General features: G+C 42.7%; 1 protein-coding gene across 4 annotated transcripts in view; it reads left to right on the forward strand.

The window, feature by feature from the left end:
- The window catches only part of MAP4K4 (mitogen-activated protein kinase kinase kinase kinase 4), a 217,776-nt gene that overhangs the window by 98,430 nt on the left and 107,030 nt on the right, over window positions 1-12,316 (forward strand). The window lies entirely within an intron of this gene.

Consider the following 12,316-nt stretch of genomic DNA (forward strand, 5'->3'; position numbering starts at 1 on the left):
ACACCCTTATCCATGCAAAACTTAGCCTGTGACCAGAACTTAGTTTGTTCCATTTTTCCATCTCTCCATCTACCCCCTTGTTGTCTATGTAGAGTTTATACAGTAAGTTTGATAAATGATGGTGTTGGGATAAGTTTCCTGGCTTTAATCAATACAACCAATTAGGAAATGAAGGAATCGTTCTTTACAAGCAAGATACTGGTTCCTTTTGTCTATTGTGCCAGCATTTGCAGAGTGTTTTACATAGGATGCCCAGCATTGTTGCATGTTGTTAACCTTTGCAGTGACTTTGGGTGCTTCGTTATCGAGCAGGAAGGGAAAGCTGGTTTTGTGCATCTTGTGAATGGCCAGATTTGTCCAGTTCCAGGGCAATAGTGGTTGTTGTTATTGTTCTTGTTTATGGTTTTAATGTATTATAGTTTAGTACATCTTCCATTTGTTGGGGTGAGTATCTCCTTCATTGTGACTTCTGGTCTGGAAATATGTTCATGAGGGATCTGGGTTTTCTGTCTGTCTTTTAAAAATGTAGACTTTCTTCTTTTAAGGAGGAAAATGTGGGAAATGGTGGGTTTCACCTTGCAGGCTGGCAGAGTTCCAGCCTGCCATGGGCTGGGGGGGCAGGAGGAGGGTGATCAAATAGGGGCACGCACATGCACATGGTAGCCAGGCAGTGCAGAGAGCAGCTCCCTGCAGAAAAGTTTGGAGGGGGGAAAAGGCCCCCATAGTGAAGGAGGCAGTTGGGCAGGGCTGGGGTTGAGCGTGCTGGCCAGGCAGAGTAGTGTGTGTGGCTTGGGGTCCAGGGCCGGGCTGGGAATGCATGACTGCAGGGCCCAGGTGGGGAGTGGGATACAGCCCTGGGTGGTCCTTCCGGGGGGGGGGCAGCTGGATATGTGCCCCCCCCATTTTGTGCACAGGGCGGGCTTGGGGCTTCTTGCTCTGCTGCCGTCTTCCCCCCCTTTCCCTTGTGGGGGGAGGGGGGGGCTCCACAGCCCAGTGGGTGGGACCCCGTGCAGCAGGACAGAGTTGGGGGGATGAGGCTTGGTGCTGCTGCCAGGAGCTCTGTGTCACCATGGCGAGGTACCCGTGCCCACCTGGCAGCCACAGGGTGGTGGCATGGAGTTGTGCCCCCTGCTGCTGGGTGGGTAAGGAGAGTCTCATGGGGGGCTGTGGCTTGGGAGCGAGGGGCAATGGCATGGGAAGGGCACTGACATCAGGGCTGCTCAGCACCACAAACCGGGGAGGGGGACAGCTGCAGCTGGACATGCATTTGGTGAGCGAAGTGGGTAAGGGGGAGCTTTGATTTTTTTTTTTTTCCATGATAAAAAAACCAAAACAAACAAAACCCCAAAATCAAATGCCAAACTTTACAGGTCTTTACAATTCATTTTATTATAGCGATTGAGGTATTGGTAAGCTTCCAAATTGCTTTAAAATTGTAATTATATCAATAAAACATTGCATTCAACTGATACATGTACGCATGCACGCACACACGTGTGTGTATATGTATGTGTATATATATATGTGTGTATATGTATATATAAATAAAATGGTGTTTCACTTTAATCATGGGAAAATGTGAATTTTGGGTTTTTAATTGGAGTATTTGAGATTTTTAAATGGAGAAGACCAGGATCCCTGCTTGTCATAATGGCAGAAGATTAGTAACATCTTTTGTGTCGAACAGTAGTGATAGAAGACTTCACATTTGCCACAGTACAGTGCTTTTTGAACTGTACATTAAAAGGTCTAATAACATATATGCCAAGCACAGTTATAGAAGAAGCCTTGCATGTTTGGGATAAAAATCCACAAATCTTTTTCCACTGGAGTAATTTTTGCATTATCTGATTTTTATAATTAACCCAGAATTATAGCAGGGATGAGGAGGGTAGGCTGAGACTAATTGCAAAAGATCCAGCATGATATGCTTGCCCTATGACCTTTGTTTGTATTTATCAAGGTTAAATTGTATGTTGTTTGGGGCAGGGAGCATACCTAGCATATAACTGAGCACATGGTAAAAATAATAACAAAGAACATGAGGGATAATTTGCAACTGGTATTCTTTTGTTTGGATTTAATTGTGTTCTGAAATGTATAAAAACTTGAAGGCAGGGTAGAAATGCATAAGCTTTCATGAGCTCAGGCTCACTTTATCAGATGCTATGAAAAGGTACCCTCAGAACAGTATACAAGGTTCTATTTCTCGGGCTTTTCATGTAGTAAACATGCTGGAAGCAGGCCTCAGATATACAACCTGAAAGTGGTATAGTAAAAAGAAATGTATTTACTTGGGCGCTTTCCTCCAACCTCTTTTGTTAAATGAGTTGAAGTCTTTAGGTCTGTAAAAGAGGTGTATTTGCACGGGCTGGCATTCTGAGTCAGGCTCTGGTGCTGACAAAGCAGAATGGTTTAACATCTGAAAGCGTAATGTATAAGGTATTTGGAAATGGTTCGTATGGACACAAAGCTGTTTACTTGCATCTCTGGGCACTTGCCAGTTTTTCAAGGACAAGGTGTTTTAACTATAGGCTTGCAGATGTACTTGGCAGAAAATTGGAAGATTTTCTGGAAAATGTGTTTTGTGAAAAATGTGCTTTGTGAATTTTGGTAATTAAAAATCTGTAACTTTAAGCTAATGCACGTCTGTGTGTGCAAGTTTAGAAAATGTTAACGCTCCTCATTGCAGTAGTTACTGTTATACTTTATAAAGCATAGCTTTCATTTGCCTGGTATCTCACCTAGAGTGCTGTCTCTTTTGCAGGGAGCTAATCCCCATGTAAATTTATTATTCAGCCAGTCCTACAACATAGCTTAACTTCTGCATGTAATGGTGGATCGTAGTGCAGGGAACAGATTTATATAACAATTCATTTCCTTCAGGTGGGTTATTTCTTAAATCTCTTTTTGGTTATTCAGTGAAGTGTGTACTCTATGATGTCCAGTGAATAGACCATTCTTAAGAACCATTACACAGTATAGTACTTGTCCTACTAAGACTTTTTTCTACTCACACTGAGGTAGGCCTTCATAAACATTTTAGTTCCAGTATTTACCAGTCTGGCTGCCTGTCTCATAGTGGTGAGGATATGACCAAAAGAAGTGGTAGTGTTGATAACATGTTGAGCTGGCTAACTATCTTAGAGTGGCCAAAATACCTTAGAGCTGTAACTTTATGAAAAGTCCAAAATCATAATGCATGCTAATCTTTTTTTCTTCTTTTTTGTGTGTGTGTGTATCCACTAAAAGGCTGGAAGAGATGTAATAATAGTTGAATTGGAATTTCATTGCCCCAGAGAGCCTGGACTGGTTGTCAAGTTAGCTCTGTGAAAGCATTTCATCTGTTGGGGTCATTCAGAACTAAATGTGGGTTTTCATTTCAGTTTGGTAACCCTTCCTTTGCTTTGTTGGAGAGAGCTTAGTGCTGCTATGATGTGTCTGGTGCAACATATTGTATCTTTCAGTTGAATGGACCCCAAAGCAGCTGTGGGTTTATATTATGTAAGTGTATCAGCAGTAGCTGAGGGCATTGAATGGCTTATATCAATAGTCATCATTGGCAGACCCTGAATTTAAGGATGTTATCTATAGACGGAAGAGTCCAATCCTTCAGCCACAGATATGTCCGCAGAAATTGCAGGTCTTTTATAGAGGAGAGTAGGCTGTAAGATGGGATTTCTCTCCTTTTTGCTTCCTCTGCTTTCTCTTCTTTGTTCCACAGTGATAGTAAACTATTGTCATTCTTCGAATCCCTAGCTGTGTGCTTCTACGGTCTGTCTAATGGTATCTGTTTGTAGATACCATGCACTTGTTAGGTGTTCAGGGGTGAGTAGCTGAGCTCTGATCATGGCGCTTCTTTTATTTCAGCAGCTATACTGAAAGTCATACACTTTCTGATCCTTTATCTTTGACTTGAAGAGTACTTGGTTGCCTAGTGGCAGTGTAGTAACTGTAACCACTGCTTTTTGACAATACAGGCAACCCATGCTTAACTGTTTCACTAGGTGCTATTTTGCTGTAACGCTCATTTCAGATTGATACCTGATTTCATTTGGCATTCAGCGAATTTCATTATAATGCTCGCGGTTGCCATCTTGGGTCATTAAAAACAGTTGTCAAATACTTTTGGTTTCACTTAACTCTTGTTTCGCTTAACACTCTTTTTCTTTTTTTCAGGAACCAATTAAGAGTGCTAAGCGGGGGTTGCCTGTAGAGCAAGTGAAACAAAGTCTGCATGTGTAGCCATGCTTACTACTTCTCTGGTGGTGTGAAGAAGAGATCTTTTTCTAGGGGCTATGCAACTCTGACATAGGGCCATTCTGAGAAGTATTGCATCCTCGTGGAAAACTATGTGAAAGTACTGAGTTTGCACAATGGCACTTCTATTGAAGACTAGCTATTCTACTCGGTTTACTGACATTGAATGATTTTGTCTTACGTTGGGATGGGGGTGGTGGTATATGCACCATCTAGGCTCAGGCTTGGAAATGGTAGATACTCTGTCCTGTCAGAGATACCACAAAGGCGGAGTTGGGTTTTCCAAGATCCTGTGCCTTTAAAGCAAGGTGAATGTTTAGTAGTTGTGATTGCAGAGAGAATTTTAGTAATGGACTGAGTGTAACCAGTACAGGCATGTCTGAGTCTGTAGATACCTCGGGTCTTAGGGTGTTAATTGTTTCATTTAGTTTGATAACTTTCATGTTCATTGATGATGACTTCAAGTGTCAGTATGATTTCATTCTTAAAACCAAAATAGACCAAAACAAAATTCAGAGTTTCACCGTTTACTACTAGGACTTATTTATTTTGGTACCATAGTTGGATAGCATTTGGAAGATGCTGCCAAATCTGAGCAGCTTGAGGGTTTCTCCTGTATGAATTTGAACACTCTGAACTAGCTGGGTTGGTTCAATCCTCATTTCTGAGCTGTGGATATAGATGGTGTCAAGTGACTTCATCGGTTGAATGTCTCTTTTTTGGAAAATCCTTTAGTCCTGCTCCCTTCGATCCCTGAAGATATTGCGCTACTTTTCTGGAGCAGTGTCTTTGGCAGTGTTTTCTCATTCTCCATGATTGCAGTTCATGCGTCTTGTCAGAAGCGCTTGGGTCAGTGCCCCAGAATTGTCTGTTTTAGTAGGGGTGGTCTGCATGGGGAATTAAAGTGTTTTTGGCAGGAAAAGTCTACTTTGGTATGAAATAAAAGGAAGCTTACAGGTTACAACCTTTATCCCCTTCCCCTCCTCCCCCCCCCCCCAAAAAAAAAAAATCTATCCCCTACATCAATTTCAGTGTTGCATGCCCACATTTCATCATTTTGATTTAAATTTTGATATCCTTCATTCTGTTTGTAGGTCTGCTTTTAATTACAGTTGCCTGCAATAAATTATAGAACTGTTCCAATGGTCCAGAAGTAACATCTGTATTAAAAGCAAGTCTGTTTAATGAATTGGTAAGGATTTAAGGTATGGTGAGAGCTGACTTGAACGAGCTATTGAGGAGTGGCAAACTTGAGCATTCTCAGATGGAGTCAATGGTGTGCTGAGCCAAGGGCAGGTCTGCAGTTGAGATTCCCTTCTCTTTTATTCTGTTTTTCCCCAGTAATGCTGCTATTACATTATCAAAGTCCATTTTTAAAATACAGAATCATAACAATAATAGAGCAAACAATAAAGGGCTGGGGGCAGGGACCTGCCTCTAGTGCTGTACTTGGAAATGGACAATCATCCAGTACCTCTTGCAGGTCCCTACATCTGGGTACTAGCTTGTTGTGAAAGGGCAGATGAAATCTAAATCTGGCAACTACTCACTATATGAGTGGTTTGCTGCCTTCTTTCTGCTTCTCCAGTTAAATCAGGAGGCTGTTTGCTTCATTCAGTTGGGTATTTCATGGGGGAGTCTCTAAAGCAGACAGGGCACCACGTACTGGGGAGCTTCTAGAGCAGGACAATCACATTAAACTTGTACCAGAAACCAAATGTTGGCCAGCTCAGCTCCTGGAATGCAGGGTGCAGTGTTTGTTATTGGAGGCTGCCTTCTAGTGGAACTGTACTTTCCAGGTGACTTGAAGGTGTGGCCTAGCGTGAAACGTTTTGCAACTTTGAGGCAGATGTTGCTGGTGGTCACAATTGGCATTTGCTGTTTGGCAGAGGGTGATTCTGCAAAGTCCACTTGCTAAACAGGATGTATGTTTTGCTGAGGTTGAGCTGGTGAATATACAGCCTTAAAAAAGAATACAGAGTTGGTGATGTGACCATCTTGGTATACCCTGTTAAACACTGGCTGCTCAACACTGGTCCAAAAGACCATAGCCCCTTCTCATTCCCCACCCCTCACTGCTTGTTTTTATTTTCCTTCCATTCTCTTTTTCTTGCTCTCTCTCCATTCTTCCCCAGTATCAGGTTCACAATGCCACCTATAGTCATCCTATCAGAAGGAGATTGAAATTGAAACATAGGGAGCAAACAGAGATGACGTGTTTTGCCCGATTTGGCCACAGAATGCAGTCTATAAATGTTAACAGTCACAAGTGCACACCTGCAGACTGCTTAAAAAATGGTTATCTGGTGAAAATCTGACCCCTCATTGCATGAGGTATCAGATAAAGATCTTTGGTAACTTGTGTCTGGAGCTCCCAGCCTGTCCCTGTTTTTCAGAATGGGAGGGTGACAAGGGAGCAGAGGGAGTTCAGTCTGTGGTCTTTCAGCCCCCCGTAGGGTGGGGCAGGTTCATTGGAGCCCCCCCGAGGTGGGTGGGGGCTCCAATTCACCCACCCCACCCTTCAGCACCAGCTGGGGAGCCCCAAGAACAAGCTCAGTCTGCTTCCTTTTCCCCCTTCCCATTTTGAAAACGGTGAGCCCTGGCAGAGAGCCCTGGCCATTGCTATGGGAACCTTGGTGAAGGCTACCAGCAGGCAGTTACCCCCCTGAGAGCCAGCACTGAACTTCTGTTTGGTCTGGGGTAGTGTTGTATCTCAGAGCGCTTTGCAAAATTATAGTTGAGAGTTATAGCTGGGACCTGTAGTTCTGTCTGCACCCAGAACCCTTGGTTTCATTCATGGGTTTTGCTGGGCAAGCATGCTCTGTGGGCCTGGCAAAGTGATGGGCAGCACTTGTTGCTGAAGATGAACACAGCTTTTCAGGTACAGTGGCAAATAGCTGGTCTGCCAAGACCCAGATTCCAGATTGTCTTTGTCTTCTCCTGCAAATGAGGGCATCCTTTAAACTAAGTTTCTTACTGGTGTTTTTTGAGGCAGTGTGGCCCACTGGGTCTTGCCTGAAAAGTTGTTTCTTGTGGGTGTGTTTAGTGTATAAATTTTAAGGTATTCAGCAGGTGCTTGGCTGCCTGGGAGTTGTCTGGTGGTGAGTGGGAGAGAAGAGCTGAGCATATATCAGAATAATACAGAAGCATTGCCTTAAGGCATTGACCGTAAGAGTTGAGTAGCCTAATACTGTAGCATTGCTGCACTGTGTATTGCCGAAGGCTGGTAGGATTCTATATATCATAATCAACTAAACAAGAAGCTTAAAGTGTAAACTAATTTTGGCACAAGGGCATTGTTGTAGGGCAATGGTAGAGTAAAATGAGCACAACATTTTCATTCGATAGTGTGTTTAGATACAGTCTGTTTTTCAAGCATATTTTGTAGTTGAATACTGAATTGAGAATTAGTAAGTCTTCAGTTCAATCTTTCTTCTCTTCATCCCCACAGCTGTCTGCACAGAATAATGTGGAACGTAGGAAGGGTCTTCTGAGAAGTTAATAGTATCCAGATAATTCAGCGGTGTGAGCGACTCAGGCTGCTTTCCACCCATAATTAGGAGCATCACCTCATATTTTGTTCTTTGGCAATTTGACTGGGGAGCAGAGTTCCAAGAAGTGTCCCTAAGGGCATAGTAATATGCTGTGTGAAGACTGCACGTCATCATGAACATAGCTTGCACTGCATTGAGTATACAGTCTTTGTAACATAGTGAGGGGGGGGGGTGAATGATCAAATAGGGCATTGGACCTTCTACCTTTTAATTCCTGTAATTTATTGATAGTACTGAGTCACTTTTATTTAAAAAAACAAAACAAAACCCCTTCTTTTTTTGTAAAGACCCTTCCAAAAAGTGATGTGTTGAGGTGAGAAGGGGTAAGCTTGAAATTCACAGTATTGTACATATCCTGGCAGCCTACCAAGCACAACATATTTGATTTGGTTCTGCTCCCTCCCTTCTCCTGTTAAGTGCATATCCCGTTAAGTCCACAGAGATGAGAAACAAACAGCAGACTGCTAGGAGGCTCTATTGGGAGCATGTTTAAGCATCATGTGATCCAGTTAAACGCTGCAATGTGTTTAACTCTCCATGAAGCATGTGTGATTAGAAGACACATTTTAATCCTCCATATGTAAATGGACTTTCTGACAACAAGAAAAGAAAAAAAAAATAAGGCCAGATTAAGACTTGGAAGTAGGTTCAACTCCACTGACCTCCTCATCTCAGCTGAGCAGAGATGGTGATTTAAAATTGTCCAGTGGATGATTTAAAATTGGAACTGTTGAGTAATTCTCTTCAAAAATATTTTTGCATTCCTTCTCAGGGAGGGTAAAGGAGTACTTTTATTATGAATAAATATGCAAAAGAAAGCAAGGGAAGAAAAAAGAAAGGAATGAGTTCATTAGAAAAAGCATATGGTGCAAAAGTACAGGATTTCAATCAGTAGACTTGCTGAAATGATCTACACAGTATGAAATTGTATGAATGACTTATGGATAGGGGTCAGCCATGCTAAACCTACAATTTTTTTTTAAAACAATGTAGAGCGGGAGTAGGCAACCCTGGTACGGATGCTAGATTGTGGCATGCAAAGGCATTTTGCTTGGCATGTCCATCTTGGGGCAGACAGCAGGGAAGAGGCTGGAGCTGTGCTGCCACAAGGATCGGGCCCCTCGTGGTTTCCTCAACATCTTACAAGTTGAGGTTGCTGCTGGTTTTGTTACTCTGCCCAAAAGTGTTGCTGACTCCTGACACAGAGACTTGTTTAGTGTTCTTGCTCCCAGTTAATGTGATTTGAGTTTGTGCCTAGTTTTCAATCATTTTGTGTTCATGTCTAGGTTCCATAGCTTATGGACCATAGGATCGCATAAAAGGGCTTCTTTTAATCTTGTGGTTTTCAACCTTTTAGACTCTAAACATTTTAAAATATAGCGGCACCCCCTTAAAAACATAATGTAAAAATGCATGTTATGATTGTATTGTTAACTTACGCTATCAACTGATTAGGTCATTATAAGTATATTATATTCACCCCACTGCCACCACAGCCAGGTGGAAGTGTGGCATGTGCTTCCTGCAGAGCCAGATTAGGAATTGGGTATAGTGGGAGCATGTACTCATTGTAGCCCTTCCTGGTTTGACCTTATGGTGTCTTCCACTTGTTAGTTTGGCTCTGATGCACTTCCTGAAAACAAATGTACATGGGGCAATTTCACCCCGTGGCGGTGGTTGTGCCAGCATTGCAGCACTCCTGGTGGGCTGTGGGTGCTCTGGCACCTCGGTTCTGAACCAGTGCTCTGACCTGTTACAAGCATGGTAAAGAGTTGCCCAGTGGGTGAGGCCTACGAGCTTGCTATAGTGTAGCCTTGGTTAATTGCTTAAGATTTGGGACAGGGAGTAAACTATGTTAGTTTTGATTCAGGCAGAAGGCAGAACATAGTGGCATCTTGGGCCTAACTCGTTCAGAAAGGCATAAGCGTTTGTAGGCGACAGTCTACTTCAGCAGATGCTGTGAATGTCATGTACATGCCTGATCTTGTTGGGGAGTAAGTGAACAGTCCAGTAGGGTGTGGTTCTGAACCTTAGCGAAGACCTTTGGAAAATGCCAGCTCTTAGTTTTCATTTGATTTTTCACTACGAAAAAATAATAGAACAGTTTTTCTGTTGCAAGGAATGACTGCAACAGGTCAGAATGTTTTCGACACTGTGTATTCCTATTTGGAAGTCTTTTATCTTGTGAATCATGTTTGCACACATAACAGCGCTAACATTGTGTGGGACCCCTTGACAGACATTTAAGGCATCCCAGGGTGCTGTGGCACCCTAGTTGATAATCACTATAGTAGGGTTTTGTCCATCTTCAGTTTCTCTCTAATCCTCGATAGTGCTAAAATCACTCTGATTTATTTTTTTTGATCAGCTTCCCCTAAACAGAATCTTGATGACAATGATCTGAAGAGCAGTTTCCAAAACAGGAATCCCTAAATGCTTGAGTTTGCAGATAAAGTTACAGCAGCAGTCTTACGTTCTAACGAGCCTGTTCTTGAATGGAGCGTTGTAGAAGATAAACAAATAAAAAGCTCTGCATGTGCTTATATGGTGGTTTGGGATGTTTGTTTGTTTTTTTCTTTTTAAATGTTTCTAATAAAAGAAAAGAAACCCTATTTGAAAATGCTTCTGTGGTTTTAATGCATTATAAACCAGTTTTCTATACAAAGAGATCCCATGTGTATTCTGTATACCAAGGACCAGAAATATGCCATACGTTATGAAGAAGGTATTTGAGATAACTCAAACAACATTCTGAACATGAAGGGGGGCTTAACTTTGGCTTGGGATACTGGGAATCCCACACTTCCCACAGTCTGCTATTCCCTTACTTTGCAGTCCCTTAGGAGGGTTTTGTTGAAGCCTTTCTCATCCCTGCTGTTGAAGCAACAGCTAGCTGCACTTAACTGTTGCTCTTGTGGCCAAAATATGATAAGAAGCAGCAGGGGCACCAGCAGGCTTTCTTAATGCTGCAAGGAAAGGACAGCTTTTTCTCAAAAGGAAGTCAGGATGCTGCATGCCATGGTTATCTGGAGTGAGCCAGCATCACGGGGTGGGGGGAATAGCACCTATTGTTGGCGAAAGCTGAGACTGAGTCCTGGGAAATTTCAGGCTTCTCTGGAAAAAGGAAGGCCAGCAGGAAGGCTTATCAATTTAAACCAGTGAATAAAAGGAACATGTACATCAAATAAATGGTGTCTTGTGTGTATGCTTTGCAACTTTTTATCAGTCTTCCCTTCCTATATGCCACACATTTTTGGTCTATTGTTTCTTCTGTTTCCAAGCTCATGCTTTCCTGCTGCTAGTACCTGCCTATTTGATTTTTCTCCATTTCTCTCTGTTTCCTTTTTTGAATCTGGCCTTGTGCCCTGCCTTCCCCATATTATCTTTTAGTGTGTGTTCTCTTCCTCCACTCCCACCCTTTTTCCCCACTTGTTCTCTCCATTTTGTATTTCTCCCAATCCCTTGTTTTTTCATCTTCTCCAGTGTGCAAGAGGAGGTGGCCCTGTTACAGCTGGGCCCAATTTGGGCTTTGTTTTCAGCAGCCCATGGGTAGCCATTGTTAGTGAGCCTAGGCCATGGAGCTACATAGGACTGGTTGGGCCTTTTGTGGTCTTTCTGATTGAAGGACTTTGCTTAGAAAGAAGAGGAGGTCAAGGTATGTTAGGGCTAGCTACACAATTTTCCAAAGGAGATGGTGTCTTTTGGGTGGGAGGGGAAAGAATGCCTTTGCCTTAATTTTGGAGTGCTGATCTTGAGAGAGTTTAGAAAGGGTGAGAGGTTACTAAGAAAAGGCTTTGTTAACAGATGCATCAAGTCGGTCAACAAAGGTGGTTACTAACTTTGAGACTCTTGGCCACAGTTTCTGCTCCAAAAAACATACAAACCAGGGACGGGGAATGTTTGCTGGTTAGTTCAGGGATGGGTGTGGGATATTTGCAGGCACTTGGGGTGTAGGAAAGAAGTCAGAGACTTTGTTTTGTTGACATTTGCCTAGATTAATGACTTGAATTTGTTGGCTGGTTCAAAGTAGTGCATTTCAAAGTGGGCTTGAAGAAGGGGCAGGTTCCTTGGCAGGTTATCCTGTGTTGGTGGGTTTCTGTAAGTAAGGGGTCTGCTTGGAAACAAAATTGGGCATATGATGAACACCAGTATCCCTAATAAGAGCTTGTTGCCCTAAGGTGAGTACAGAAATGTTCCATGGACGTTTTATAGTGCTGTAATTTAGAGCACCTTTTAAAGCACTATAAAGTTACAGTGCTCTTAAACATGACAGAAGTGCAGTGTTTGGTGGGGGGGCTTGAATGTCCCTGCCTTTTCCAGGCTAGGAGGCAGGGCATGCTCTGCAGCCTCTTGGGACTTCTCCGCAGATCAGAAATTTGACCAGCATACAGATGTCATTTAAAGCACTGTATCTGTAAAATACAGAGCTTCAAATTTTTTAATATCCTATTTAACGAGGGTTAATTTAAAACACTACCCATTTTTTAAAGTGCTGTGAAGTT

Source organism: Crocodylus siamensis, chromosome 1, assembly GCF_052110815.1.
Source record: "Crocodylus siamensis isolate JL-2025a chromosome 1, ASM5211081v1, whole genome shotgun sequence".
In the NCBI taxonomy this organism is placed as follows: domain Eukaryota; kingdom Metazoa; phylum Chordata; order Crocodylia; family Crocodylidae; genus Crocodylus; species Crocodylus siamensis.